Raw genomic sequence first — 15,612 nt, 5'->3', positions numbered from 1 at the left:
GGAAGAGAATCAGGTGAGTCACACCAGAAAAATTAGACCTTGCCACAATTAAGGCCCTTGCAGGCAATGTTACTGGTTCAGCCATAAATGTAGACAATTATTTTACATGTGTACCATTTGCGCAACATCCCTTGATTAAAAACTGTTGTCCAAATAATGAGGAGGAATGAAGGATAAATTTCGAACGAAATAAAGTCAAATACTAGCAGACCAGTACATTCATGCATATTTGCATTTATGAAAGAAATGACTCTGGTTAGTTTTTCGGTTGGGAAAAACAAATGCAAACCGAAGTTCAATGCATTGTGATAGCTTAAAATGGGTGTCATGGATCAGCTAGAGGGCATTATACGTGCAAAAGAGAAACTACTCACTGGTCTATGGGTCTCTGGAGCAATATAATGGACATATGCACTCTCATATTAAACAACACAACATCCCACGTATCACGAAGGGCTTTTGTGCAAGAGGGGACTCTTCATCAAGGACGTTTCAATGGAGTTGACTCATCCGTTTATGATGACATGTGTGCCAGGGCCATAGCAATGTGTGTGTGTGTGTGTGTGTGTGTGTGTGTGTGTGTGTGTGTGTGCGTGTGTGTGCAACACCTGTAAAAATTAATGTGATACTCTTTTGTTTAACGGTATGTTCTTTGTTAATACCATAATCACCAATATATAAAGAGTTTGTAACAAATAATAATAATAACTTATATTTAGTTTTCATAATGTATTTTATTCAAAGAAAGTTATTAGGGATTAGAAACATATTCTTTTGAACATAATAAAAACCATTCAAATGATGTCACCTGTCTTACATTATACTGATAAATCTTAAAAGAAAATATTCGTGCAGGATGTTTCACAGAAATCGTGTAAAATCTGATGCTAGACATAACAGGTCAAATGGGCCTAGGGTATATAAATGAGTGGTGGAATTTCCAAACGCAGTGACATGCATATGTTTTATTTCTAATAGAGAAGCCAAATACAAATTTTAGTAGATTTAACTTCAAAAATTCTTGCACAATGAAATAGTTCCATAAAAACTTTCTTCCTCCAATTCACCACTGTAGAGATTGAATTTCCAAAAGTAATGAAATACTTATTTTTTATTTCTAGTTAAAAAGTCAAATTTAAATTTTCATAGATTTGGCATAATAATAAAATTTTTCGTTAAAAATCTTATCCACTATTTCACCCCCTTAGAGGTTCAATTTCCAAAACCACTGAAACACATTTTTTAATTGGTTACCGAGAAGTCAGATACCAGTGTTCATAAATGTAGATTTAAGATAACATTAGTAGTTCTTTAATAATGATATATTTTCAAAAAAAGTTTCCACCCGCTATTTCATCCTCATTGGATTAAATTTCCAAAAATGCTGAAACACGTATTTATTTCTGACCACGAAACCAAATACCAGTTTGCCCTAATAATTTCTTTCTATAATATCTTCATTCCCTGTTCTACCCCCTTACGGTTGGAATTTCGAAAAATCCTGTCTTAAACGACGCCTACTGTACAAGATCCAAATTTCAAGTTTCTGTACATCTACATCTACATCCATACTCCGCAAGCTACCTGACGGTGTGCAAGAGGGGACTTATCGGTTTGGACTGGGGGATGATGAGTCAGCCAGTCAGACACAACATTGCCTTTTATGTATGGAGATTTATTTAAGCGGTGGCGGAGGCAGAACCCTGACTGAGAGCGTTTCATCACGTATCAAAGACACTACTCTTAAACTACTGCGAACACCATCAACCTAGTGTAGCAAAAATGCGGTTCACCCGAGGTGCCTTCAGGTTTCCATCGATTGACGGTTGAATGCTGACGGTCCGGAGCCCACTGCAGTCTTAACTGACGATGTCGTTGCACCAACTTGTGAACACGTAGGTGTGGTCTGCTGCGGAGCTCCATGTCCAACAATGAACGATGAACGGTGTACTCTGTAACACTTGTGCGTGCCCCAGCACTGTGCTCTTTCGGCAGAGATGCCACAGATCACCATCTATCCTACTTTACAGAGCAGGCAAGCCTTCGAACCCCAAGTTCAGTGTAGTGTCGTGGACGTCCAACCACTTAGCACCTCGTGGTGGTTACACTGTCCTTCTACCTCTTCCCATAGATACTCACAACGGCAGCACGTGAGCATTCGACCAGCTTCACCATTTTAGAGATACTGGTTCACAAGGTCTGGGTAATAATAATATGACCTTTGTCAAAGTCGCTTATCTCAATGGATTTCCCCTTTTGCAGCCAAAATCTTCGCTAGACCGATCCCACGTCCGTGTCTGCTCCGCTTACATACATTTGTTCCCGCGTCACGTGCCCGCAACGCCACCGGGCGGCATCCAACGCCGCGGTGGGCAGTGGTCATAATATTTGGGCTCATCAATATATTCTGATAATCGCAAACACTCATCGAAACCTACAGGGTACTTCCCGTTGACCTAGAAGAATCTGATTTGGTAGTAAGCAAGATTTAACAATACAAGTTTAGGAAAAAATTTGAAAATTGTTAATTTATAGTTATTTCAAAAGAAAAAAATATTTTTTGTCATTCGTTTTCTGCCCGCCTGTCAGTGTGTTAAGATCCCTTTTTCTCAGTAACAGTTTGAGGTATCAAATTAAGATTATGTCACGTTCTAAGATCTACGGTCTGTTGAAAGTGTAATCAACAATTTTAATTTTTTCCCTTTATTTGCAGTGAGAAACTTTGTATGATTCTATGTCAGGCCAACAGGGTTTGATGAGTCAGTTTGCAAATGTCAAATATGTGACATCAGTGTAATTGGCAGCTAGCACAGCATGTTAATACAACTCTAAAATTAATAAATTAAACGAAAAATTACAATAGCAAATGTGAAATTTCACAAAATACATACTTCAAACTTGAGATTGAAACATTCTCGAAAGTCTTGGAATACCTAGGTCTGATATCTTGTCAGTATCGGTATCCATAACAGCCAAAAAATGTCGAGATTCTCTGGATGGATGAATTACCTACACACATAGTTATGTTAGTAAGAATCCATCGGTGCATGAGTCGTTTTTGCACTTACACGTTCTTTTCTTAGATATCGTTTATGTTGTGACTCAGTTAAACGGTAAAAATGAAACTACACTCCTGGAAATGGAAAAAAGAACACATTGACACCAGTGTGTCAGACCCACCATACTTGCTCCGTACACTCCGAGAGGGCTGTACAAGCAATGATCACATGCACGGCACAGTGGACACACCAGGAATCGCGGTGTTGGCCGTCGAATGGCGCTAGCTGCGCAGCATTTGTGCACCGCCGCCGTCAGTGTCAGCCAGTTTGCTGTGGCATACGGAGCTCCATCGCAGTCTTTAACACTGGTAGCATGCCGCGACATCGTGTACGTGAACCGTATGTGCAGTTGACGGACTTTGAGCGAGGGCGTATAGTGGGCATGCGGGAGGCCGGGTGGACGTACCGCCGAATTGCTCAACACGTGGGGCGTGAGGTCTCCACACTACATCGATGTTGTCGCCAGTGGTCGGCAGAAGGTGCACGTGCCCGTCGACCTGGGACCGGACCGCAGCGACGCACGGATGCACGCTAAGACCGTAGGATCCTACGCAGTGCCGGAGGGGACCGCACCGCCACTTCCCAGCAAATTAGGGACACTTTTGCTCCTGGGGTATCGGCGAGGACCATTCGCAACCGTCTCCATGAAGGTGGGCTACGGTCCCGCACACCGTTAGGCCGTCTTCCGTTCACGCCCCAACATCGTGCAGCCCGCCTCCAGTGGTGTCGCGACAGGCGTGAATGGAGGGACGAATGGAGACGTGTCGTCTTCAGCGATGAGAGTCGCTTCTGCCTTGGTGCCAATGATGGTCGTATGCGTGTTTGGCGCCGTGCAGGTGAGCGCCACAATCAGGATTGCATACTACCGAGGCACACAGGGCCAACACCCGGCATCATGGTGTGGGGAGCGATCTCCTACACTGGCCATACACCTCTGGTGATCGTCGAGGGGACACTGAATAGTGCACGGTACATCCAAACCGTCATCGAACCCATCGTTATACCATTCCTAGACTGGCAAGGGAACTTGCTGTTCCAACAGGACAATGCACGTCCGCATGTATCCTGTGCCACCCAACGTGCTCTAGAAGGTGTAAGTCAACTACCCTGGCCAGCAAGATCTCAGGATCTGTTCCCCATTGAGCATGTTTGGGACTGGATGAAGCGTCGTCTCACGCGGTCTGCACGTCCAGCACGAACGTTGGTCCAACTGAGGCGCCAGGTGGAAATGGCATGGCAAGCCGTTCCACAGGACTACATCCAGCATCTCTACGATCGTCTCCATGGGAGAATAGCAGCCTGCATTGCTGCGAAAGGTGGATATACACTGTACTAGTGCCGACATTGTGAATGCTCTGTTGCCTGTGTCTATGTGCCTGTGGTTCTGTCAGTGTGATCATGTGATGTATATGACCCCAGGAATGTGTCAAAAACGTTTCCCTTTCCTGGGACAATGAATTCACGGTGTTCTTATTTCAATTTCCAGGAGTGTACGTACAAATAGGCCACTCTCGTCATTGCCGGCCGCAGATTACTGTGTTTAAAGGACAAAACTGATCTTAATTTTTAGTTCCAGAAATACCAACTTGGGAAGTGAGTGTGTCACCTGCCTGCCAGGGGTAAGGGGCAGCTATACATTTTAATGTTACACTGTATACCATACTTTGCTGTCAAAGAGAAGACTGTTCTCAAACATTTTCTTGCATTGTTGTTTTACTATGTACTGGGATTATTTTTATAAGAAGGTAGCCTGAGGATGGTACAGTGTAATTAAACTGGTAGCCAGTAAACAAAATAAAAATAAGTTGCAATAAAAAACTAAAATCATATATTATTTCTAAATTTTATTATATGTTGCGTGTCTGTTCTGCCAGACATGTATGCACCATATGAACCTTGACAGTAATTATGCTACTGGCCATTAAGAAGAAGTACAGATGATAAACGGGTATTCATTGGACAAATATATTATAATAGAACTGACATGTGATTATATATTCGCGCAATTTGGGTGCATAGATCCTGACAAATCAGTACCCAGAACAGCCACTTCTGGCCATAATAACGGCCTTGATACGCCTGGGTATTGAGTCAAACAGAGCTTGGATGACGTGTACAGGTACAGCTGCCCATGCAGCTTCAACTCGATACCATAATTCATAAAGGGTAGTGACTGGCGTATTGTGACGAGCGAGTTGCTCGGCCACCATTGACCAGACGTTTTCAATTGGTTAGAGATCTGGAGAATGTACTGGCCAGGACAGCAGTCGAACATTTTGTGTATTCAGAAAGTCCCGTGCAGGACATGCAACATGCGGTCGTGCATTATCCTGCTGAAGATTGGAAGGCATTCAAAATCTGACATGTGTCCGTGACACACCACCTTGTCACGACACGGAGGTTGAGATGCTGGGTCAGAGTGTGGACTGGTCTTTGGTTGTCATCTGAGAAACAAATCCATCAGGGCCATTTCAGTCCTTATAAAGCTACCCAAGTCTACAGTTGGTGACATAGTTGTGAAGTGGAAACGCAGAAAAACAACCGCAGTTAAACCAGGCAGATCTCATGTACTGACGGATAGTCGATCATTTCGGAGTGTGGCTGTACAAAATCGCACGAAAGCGGTGGAAGAAATTGCTCGTAAGTTCCAAAACTCTATCAGCGCTCCAGCTACCAACGATTGTCCATAGAGATTTAAAAAGAATGGTGTAAAATGGTAGAGGAGCTCCTGATAAGCCACACATTCGTGTAGGAAATGCTAAGAGATACTTGAGGTAGTGTAAATAGCGACATCACTTAACAGTGGATGACTGGAAGGGGGTTATTTGGAGCGATGAATATGATGGAATAGTTTGAATCTGGCGAATGTTTGGAGAACGCCACCTGCTATCGTGTATAGTGCCAACACTGAAGTATGGAAGAGGTGATGTTTCATTAAGGGGATGTTTTGGTGGTAGGATGTTCTCCCATTATTGCGCTTAAGAGATGTTAATAGCAGAAGGATATGAACTCAGTCTGCAGCACTGTGTATTGAGTTCAGTAAAGGAGCAGTTGGGAGGCGACGATTATGTCAGCATGGCAATTCACCCTGTTGCGAAGCAGCATCTGTGGACTAATGGTTTATGAAAAATCCTGTAGTGACCCGCTCAGAATCCTGACCGGAAGCCAAAGGAATGTCTTCGATAAGGGCACATGCTGAAGCAATAAATTGAAATTTGTTCCAAGGTTGGGACTTGCAAAGGGATCTCCTGCTTATTAGGCAGACATACTAAGCACTACACTACCCTGGCACTGTGGCTAAGACAGATGCACGCACTCCGTCTTCAGGTCACGAATGGCCTACCGGGACCATCCGACCGCCGTTTCATCCTCAGTGGAGGATGCGGACAGGAGGGGCGTGGGGTCAGCACACCGCTCTCCCGGTAGTTATGATGGTATTCTCGACCGAAGCCGCTACTATTCGGTAGAGTAACAACTCAATCGGTATCACGAGGCTGAGTGCACCCCGAAAAATGGCAACAGCGCATGGCGGCCTAGATGATCACCCATCCAAGTGCCGACCACGCCCGACAGCGCTTAACTTCGGTGATCTCACGGGAACCGGTGTACCCACTGCGGCAAGGCCGTTGGCCAAGACAGCTGCATGGAACAATCTAATCCATTGACCTCCGTAACATAGACTCAGCCGCTCTTGATTTTCCTCTTCTTAAATAGTCGTTATTGCGAAGGCTCTCTGATACTGGAGTAGCACCTCAGCATTATGTGTAATGAAAGTGCTACCTGTGCCTCAGGTGTAGGTGATCTACTGATCTGATGTAACTACACTTTCCTGGAGACATATTGAGTTACAACTTTATCTTCAACAAGGATATAAGCTGAAATAATTAATTAAAATTTGTGCCAACCCCAGGAGTTGAACCTGCTTACTAGGCAGGTGTGTTATCCACTACATCAACCCCAGTATTCTGGCTAACACACCTGCACAGAATACTCTAGTCCAATGAACTAACACAATGGCATAACTTTGAAATGAGCTAGAACATCGACTTTGCTCCAGACACAAGCGTCCATCATCACTACCTCATCTAGTTTCAGCTCTTGAGGAAGATTGAACTGCCATTCCTCCATGGACATTCAGACACCTCACCGAAAGTGTCCCCAGCAGAACTAAACTAGAAGGGAAACGGTGAACAAAACCGTCTTAATGTCTGCTAATAGGCGTCCTGGTACTTTACAAGAGAGAATGCACGTCGTCAATTTCGTATCGAGACGAAGGCGTTGGGTGCCGGCAGTGCGGCGACTTGCCGGCAGAGGTCTCTGCACGCGCCCCACCTGGGTATGCGCCGCCTCGCCCGTGTATCACGCGCGGTGCGGCGCCTGAACAAACCAATTACGAGCGCCGAGTGGCAGGCGGCAGCAGGAAGCGGCTCCCGCGCGGCTATCATTATCGTAAATACAGGGGCGGGGACAGCACAGTAGCGCAATTAAGCAGCGGCGCGGTCGCGTGGGCCGCTGTGTACAGCCGGGCGCGGCTGTATTTTCTGCCGCCGAACGGAATTCCTGCGCCGCGCGTAACCGCCGGTCTAGCGAGAGCGCCTTAAAATACCTGATAATGCAACACTGGGTGGCATTGCGGATAGACTTGGCCTGCATCCGTCCGCACACGGCTGTGTTCGCAGACGTGCTTGTAAAGGGTTTTTCATCGAGTGTGTTACTTTTTGAATTGTAATTTACGGTTTCTAATACATTCTTTGTGTTCTTCCAGGTGTGAAAATATGCTGTAAAATTTTCAGTTTCATCATGCAGTGACTCACTATTTCTGAACGTTTTGAAATCATTAAAAAAATTATCAATGTTGCTGCACAGTTGTGGGCCCCCAGCTTTTGTTCACCAGAGAACTGGGTCACCATCACTGTTTCTCTGTTCAGTGTATATGGCACACTGTGGCTAAGTTCAAATGGTTCAAATGGCTCTGAGCACTATGGGACTCAACTGCTGTGGTCATTAGTCCCCTAGAACTTAGAACTACTTAAACCTAACTAACCTAAGGACATCACACACATCCATTCCCGAGGCAGGATTCGAACCTGCGACCGTAGCAGTCGCACGGTTCCGGACTGCGCGCCTAGAACCGCGAGACCACCGCGGCCGGCGGCTAAGTTTGAATGGGATTTCACTCCACGCTACAAAAGCCACCAAGAAGATAACGTACACTGAAATGACAAAAGTCATGAGATAATTATATAGACATATACAGATGACGACAATATCCTATACAAAACGTATGAACTGGAAGTGCATTGGAGGAGCCGTAATTTATGCCTGCGTGAATCACGTGAAAAAGTTTCCTATGTGATTATGAATGCATGATTGGAATTACCAGACTTCTAACGCCAAATGGTAATTGGAGCTAGACGCACAGGACATTTCACTTCGGAAATCGTTAGGTAATCCAATATTCCGAGATCCACAGTGTCAAGAGCGTGCGAAGAATACCTCATTTAAGGCATTACCTCTCACCACAGACAACGCAGTGGCCGACAGCTTTCATTGGACGACCGACAGGAGCAGTGTTTGCATGGAGTTGTTAGTGTTAACAGGCAAGAAACATTGCCTGAAATAATGGAGGCCGGCAGCAGTGGCCGAGCGGTTCTAGGCGCTTCAGTCCGGAACTGCGCTGCTGCTACAGTCGCAGGTTCGAATCCCGCCTCTTACATGGATGTGTATATTGCCTTTAGGTTAGTTAGGTTTATGTATTTCTAAGTCTAGGGGTCTGATGATCTCAGGTGTTAAGTCCCATAGTGCTTAGAGACATTTGAACCATTTGAAATAACGCAGAAATCAATGCGGGAAGTACGACGAACGTGTTAGTCAGCGGTGACGCCTCTCCAGGTCTCATGACCATATCTGTTGGCCCATAGATGACTGGGACTCCATCACACCGTCATATGGGCCTCGATATGAGTTGGTAAGAGCTGATGGTAGCGTTCGCCTGTCGATCAGACCTCACGATGGCAAGGATTCAGATTGTCAACAAGGCACCGTCGAAGCTTGTGAAGGCTGTGTTAAATGGAATGGACTGGGTCCTCTGGTCGAACTGAAACGATCATTGATTATAAATTTCATGTTCGGCTACCTAGAGACCATTTGCATCCATTCATGAACTTCATGTTCTCAAACAGCGGTGGAATTTTTAATGGATGACACAATTGTTCGAGACTGGTTTGAAGAACATTCTGGACGATTCAATTTGGCCACCCAGATCGCCCGACATGAATCCTACCGAAGATATAAGGGACGTAATCGAGAGGTCAATGCTTGCACAAAATCCTGCACCGGAAACTCTTTCGCAATTATGAACCGCTACAGAAGTAAGGTAGATCAATATTTTTGCAACGACCTGTTAAGTCCACGCCACATAGAAATGGAGCACTACGCCAGGCAAAAGAAGGTCCAACACGATATTGGTTGGTATCCCATGACATTTGTCATCTCAGAGGAAAGTACGATGTGAGGACAATACCGCAATAGTAGCTGCCAGTATTGAGGAAGAGCCGAATGTCTCCGTTTTGTAGACTTTCTCAACTGTTGCGGCTATCTCAGACATCAAGTTGATGAATCCTGCGAAACAATTTGGGCCTGCATCCATACAAGGTTGTATGGATTGAACAGTTGAAGGCAAGATTACGTCGTGAGCTCGCTGATTGGGCTGATGAAAGCTTATCTGTAATTCGGCGAAAAAGGCGTCGTCTCGGACGAGAGGCATTTTTTATAGTGACTTCGTCGAAAGGCAGAATTGACGTTATTGGATCGAGAGGAACCCATAAGTGTCCAGGAGGTGCCAATGCATTCCAGAAGAACTCAATGTGTGGTGCGCTTTATGGCGAGGTGGTGAGATGATGACAGAATAACCTTTATCTTCAGTGGTAACCGCTACATATCCATGTTAAGCGAATTTCTGTGGCCAGAACTAAAGATCATAGAAATTGAAAATATGTGTTTCCAGCAAGATGGCACTATGTGCCACACGGCTGATTCTGCGCTCGATTTTCCGAGGGAGAAGTCTGGCGATCGGATCATCTCAAGACGTGTACCTGTGAATTGGCCGCCACAGTTGTGTGATTTATCACCCATGGATTTTTCTCTTAGGGGCTACAACACAGCCGAGGACTATGGTGACAAGCCACAAGCTTTGGAACATTTGGATGCGGCGAGCGTTCGACATACTGCGCAGACTTAAGGCCACTCATATAGGAAAGAGTAATTAATATTGGAGTCATCCTGCGGTGGACATCTGAACGATATTATGTTTGGAACGTATCTGCAATGTCCAAACTTCAAAATAAAGCACAATTTACTTTGGTACATTGAGTGTTTTCTGTTCAAATTAAAAAAAATGTCACTCTTAATGGAAGATCCCTTATAAGATGAAAGAATGCTTATAGTTAGTGTCACATTTCGTGCATGGTGCTGTTTGGGTGAAAGTTTAAGCTCCTATTTGGGAAGAGTAAAGTTAAAACATTCACGTGATTTACTTGCCGTGACAAATGTCGATATTCTTTGGACGATAGTTCTCATCTTCATCAATGGCAATTCTTTCTCTGTAATAGCCTCGCTGTCTGTCCTATACAATGGAAATAAACGGGCCATACGCTCATATCCCGTTGTGCTGTCATCGGCAAGATCCCAACGAAAGTTGTTTGTATTTACCTTCTTTCGAGCTGTTATGGAATTTCAGGATTGTATCCTTGCACTTGCGTAACTACTACATGGTAGCTGGAAACGTGTCCTGGGTGCCATTTCCCTGTAGACACTCATTTGCGACGCGAACATCACCAGTTAGGGCAAAGCAGGAGGGGATAGAAGAAGAAGAAAAAGAAGAAAAAGAAGAAGAAGAAGCGAAACTGTTCGAGGACACTAAAATGGGAAAGTGACAGAGACATCTGAAAGAGAATCAGGAGGAGATTCGGACTGGTCTATGTTGATCAGCAGTTCCATATAATCAACCTCTCCCTGGGACATCGTTGTTTGCTGTTTTTGGCAACTGTAGCTATCCCATGTGAGTCAACAGAACGAAAAACTAATGAGTGTTTTTTATGTTTGTTGTTTTAGCTGCTATGATTTATTGATCGCTAACGATAAAATTAGAAAGTAATCTAGTTATTATTGCAAGTTGTACCACTTTGAACTTTTTGTTGTTCGAAGGTTTGAACTGCGCAATACAAAAATAATTATTCATCTATGTTCCTTTAACTTCATCGTACAGTAGTTTTGATCTTGATAAATGAATGACAAGGCTAAGCAGTGATGGATTAAACACAATAATTATTTAAATAAAAAACTTTTAAATGTAATACGTTTCTAAAGCAGACTAAAAAGTAGAAAATAATTTCTCCCAGTTCAAATGTTCAAATGTGTGTGAATTCCTAAGGGATCAAACTGCTGAGGTCATTGGTCCCTAGACTTACACACTACGTAAACTAAACAAAATACACACACACACACACACACACACACAACGCACACACACATGCCCGAGGGAGCAGTCGGACCTCCTGTGGGAGAGACCGTGCAATCCATGACATGGCGACTTAAACAGCGCGACCTATCGGCGCTTCTGTCCTAGTCCCATATAAATTTTTAACCCCATAGACGTAATCCTAAAAATTTGTGCGCGTGAATTTTTAATAGCTGTAGCAACATATCTAAGATTTAAAACCTTAAACATGCGGCGCATGCAATAACTATTAAGGAGGTGAACTATTCGTGCGTCATTTATGTATAGCAGATGCCCCACGCTTTTCGTTTTAAATCTTACAGGTATAGCAGATGCTGAAAATATCGCTTCAAGGTTCTTTTTATTTAAAACACGACCGGTTTCGGGCTCTTATATGTCCATCATCAGGTGTTAAAATTTTGTGCTGTGACCACGAGCGCCGCGCCGCATGGATGACTACAGGAGCGTTTCCTCTGACAGGATTGTTTGGCTTACAAATATTCTGAGAAGTGAATTCACAAGTACAAAGTATGGGGTTAGGAATCTGTATGAAGCAAGGAGAAATTATTTTTTACTTTTTAGTCCGTTTTAAAAAAGTGGTATACTAGATTTTTTTAAATTTAAATAATTATTTTCTTTTAATGTTTGTATCAAATGTCTCAACCGATTTCAAACATTTGTATGAGTATACAGCAGAGGTATCTACACCTTCAAGTTTATTTCAGTTTCTCTTCACGATGAGTACATTGTTAGCTCCTATATTTATCTCGCGTGAACGTTGACAAGGTAAAAAGTGAGAAAATCCAGCTAACCCGGAGGCTTACTAGCAATCGTTATTACCACGAAACAACCGCAACTGTAACAGGAAAAGGCGAAATAACAGTGCTACACAAAATACCTTTCGTCACACACCAGACTTGAAAGCGCGTTGATACTGCGTAGTCATTTACTTCTGAGATGTGGAGCTCTCTAGCTCATCGGGAAGGTGGTTTAAAATCCATTTTTCTCATTAATTTCACGTCATCCGACGTACCAAAAAAAGTTGTTTTATGTAGATAAAGCACACTGCATCCATAGTTTCTCAATAAAACTTTCACTTTTCACACAAAATTTTAAAACCACTGCTTCGGGATTCATGCATGAACTCCACTATGCATTCTCATTTGTTTTCGAGTTAACTATTTGACAAAAATAAATAAATAAATAAATAAATAAAAAATAAATAATTTAAAACTTACAAAAAATCGAAATATTATAGTCTGAAGTCACAGCTTGATAGGGAACTGGTTTTATTTTTATAGTATTGCCCATAGTTACTCTAAAACTTCCCAAACAAGTAAACTACCGGGCATATTTTCAGAAGTTTGCAGTGAAGAATGTAGTCGCTGCCCAGTCTATGCATGGTGGATTTAGCCATAGGTTGCTGCGTAAGAATTATAGCTAACATGCCGAAACTGTTTTTAACGGTGGAAGGAAATTGATAACTCTTTCCAGACGCGCGTAAATAAACGATGTATTTTGGCGTTTTGCCCTGAGCTACGACATTGACGTTAGGGCCGCGCGTTGTACGGATTTGTGGCTCGTGTTTCTCTTTCGTATGTGGTTTATTAAGTCAGTTACAATCATATTTTCAGTTAATACAGCATTAAGAGACAGATAGAGATAGGAAATCGCAGATTCAGCGGCAGAGTAGGGTATATACTGTGTACAAAAGTTTTTCTTGTCTACGACAACAGTTTCATTCACATACTGTCGAACAAATGGCGTTTTTTCCAACGAGCAATGAATGAGGATTGGCATTTTGTTATTGGTTCAAAGTGGTTCAAATGGCTCTGAGCACTATGGGATTTAACATCTGTAGTCAATGTTATTGATATAACTGAAGTTTTCTGTGGTCTGTATACTTTACCCTTACCTATTTAACTGCCTATTTTATGCTTACATCTTTTGGAATTTTTGAAGCAGATAATATATATTAGGCAAAACATCATTTTGCATATTACCATAACAGTTATTACACAATTACGTATGTTATCTTTGACACAATAGCAACATCTCTTTTTATTTTCCTCGCCGAACAACGAAGGGCCTGTGTAGTTACAACACTGAAAGACTCATTCTTTTGCGTGTTATTTATTGCGGTAATTAATTGAAAACTTATTTTTAGAAAGTAGAACAACACAGGCGTAAACACAATGTTTAATGTAATACAAATATTCACAAATGGCAGCAGCAGATACCGAAAAATTTAACACTACTCCTATTGAAATTACACTACACATATACATTCACCACTACATTTTCTGTTCTCAATCAATGTGTTTTTTCAGAAAGACGCACAAATCTATTATTCACTAGTTACTTGCTCATATAAACTCCGTTTTCCAGCAGGGATATATTGTTACACATCAAGTAACGCTTTTTTCTTGGCACGTTGTACTAGTACAATTTTATCACCCAAGACAGGGAAAACTGGAATGTTGTCTAGTGGCAGATTTCTTTTCCCAGTAACTCTCGGCTTTTTGGAGTAACTTTTAGGTTTGCGTTCAAATGAAAAGTAGGAACTATGATCAAAACATTGCAGTTTCGTTGCTTTCCTCTGAATGCTATATTTTACTTTGTGTAACGTAATATAGAAACACTATGAAGCACTTCTGTAAAAATATTGAAAACATTCGAGATAAGAAAAAAAAATGGTTCAAATTGCTCTGAGCACTATGGCACTTAAATTCTGAGGTCATCAGTCTCCTAGAACTTATAATTACTTAAACCCAACTAACCTAAGTACATTACACACATCCATGCTCGAGGCAGGATTCGAACCTGCGACCGTAGCTGTTGCGCGGTTCCAGACTGAAGCGCCTAGAACCGCTCGGCCACAGTGGCCGGCCATTCGAGACACATATTCAATTCTTTCATTACGTCGAATGTGCCACATTTTTTCTCTTTTTTCAACCATAACTGTTGTATCCAATATCTTGTTCCGCTGATCCACATTTACGAGATGCAAAAGATCCAGTGCATCTATATCCTGGTCTGATGAAGACGAGATGTTCTGATCCAGTCGTAGCAGGACCGTTCCGCGTCTCTCTTACAGGGGGATTTTCTCTTCCCGGGGAATGGGTGTTTGTGCTGTCTTCATCATCATCATCATCATCATCATCACCTTCGTGACGGTGGCTACATTGGATTGTGGCAAAAATTTGAACTGTGCCAAAGTGGGGAGTATGTAAGGGCACTGATGACGGCGCACTTGAGCGCTCAACAAACCAAACATCATCATCATCATCATCATCATCATTGTCATCATCATCATCATCATCATCATCATCATCTATGTGACAGCGCCACCTCAGTGTGAACTGCTGAAGTCTCTTCCGCGCCGCGTCTTTGACTCGCCTTCGCCAGGCGCCCACGTCACGCCATTTGTGTGTAAATTAGGTCTAAAGTGACATAAGCGTTTTTTTTTATTTCTATAAATACAAGTAAGATGTCTTTTCGAAATTCTAATTTCTTTTCCACAGCCTTTTATCTTCTGCAGGAGTGCCTCTTTTGCCTAAGCTAGTGTTTTTATGCCCTCACGTGTTATTTTGCTGCCTATGTAGCCGAATTCCTTAACTTCATCTACTTCCTGATCACCAATCCTGATGTTAAATTTTCTCTTTTCTGCTGCGTCTCATTACTTCCACCTTCGTCGATTTACTCTCAATCCACATTCTGTATTCATTAGACTGTTGCTTCCATTCAACAGATCCTGCAATTCCTCTTGACTTTCACTGAGGTCCGCCTGCTTAGCTGAGTGGTAACGCGTTTTTCTAATGTGCAACGTGCCCGGGTTCGATTCCCGACAGTGTTAGAGATTATTTATGCTCACGGACTGGGTCTTGTGTTGTCCGCATCATCATTTCATCATCATCAACACACAAGTCTCCCAATGTGGCGTCACCTGACATATGACTTGAAACTCGGCGGCCGAACTTCCACGGATGGGTCCTCCCACCTATCAACGCCACACTGCTTTTTTTTTTTTTTTTTCGCTTTCGGTAGGGATACCAA

The 15,612-nt window shown here is 42.9% G+C and overlaps 1 pseudogene; it reads right to left on the bottom strand.

Moving 5' to 3' along the window:
- Window positions 1-6,572: 6,572 nt before the first annotated feature.
- On the bottom strand, window positions 6,573-6,690 carry LOC126285620 (5S ribosomal RNA; annotated as a pseudogene).
- Between the last annotated feature and the right edge of the window lie 8,922 nt (window positions 6,691-15,612).

Source organism: Schistocerca gregaria, chromosome 8 (genome assembly GCF_023897955.1).
Source record: "Schistocerca gregaria isolate iqSchGreg1 chromosome 8, iqSchGreg1.2, whole genome shotgun sequence".
Classification (NCBI taxonomy): Eukaryota; Metazoa; Arthropoda; class Insecta; order Orthoptera; family Acrididae; genus Schistocerca; species Schistocerca gregaria.
Note: the sequence above shows the minus strand (reverse complement) of the source record. Positions and strands in the feature narration are given on the sequence as shown.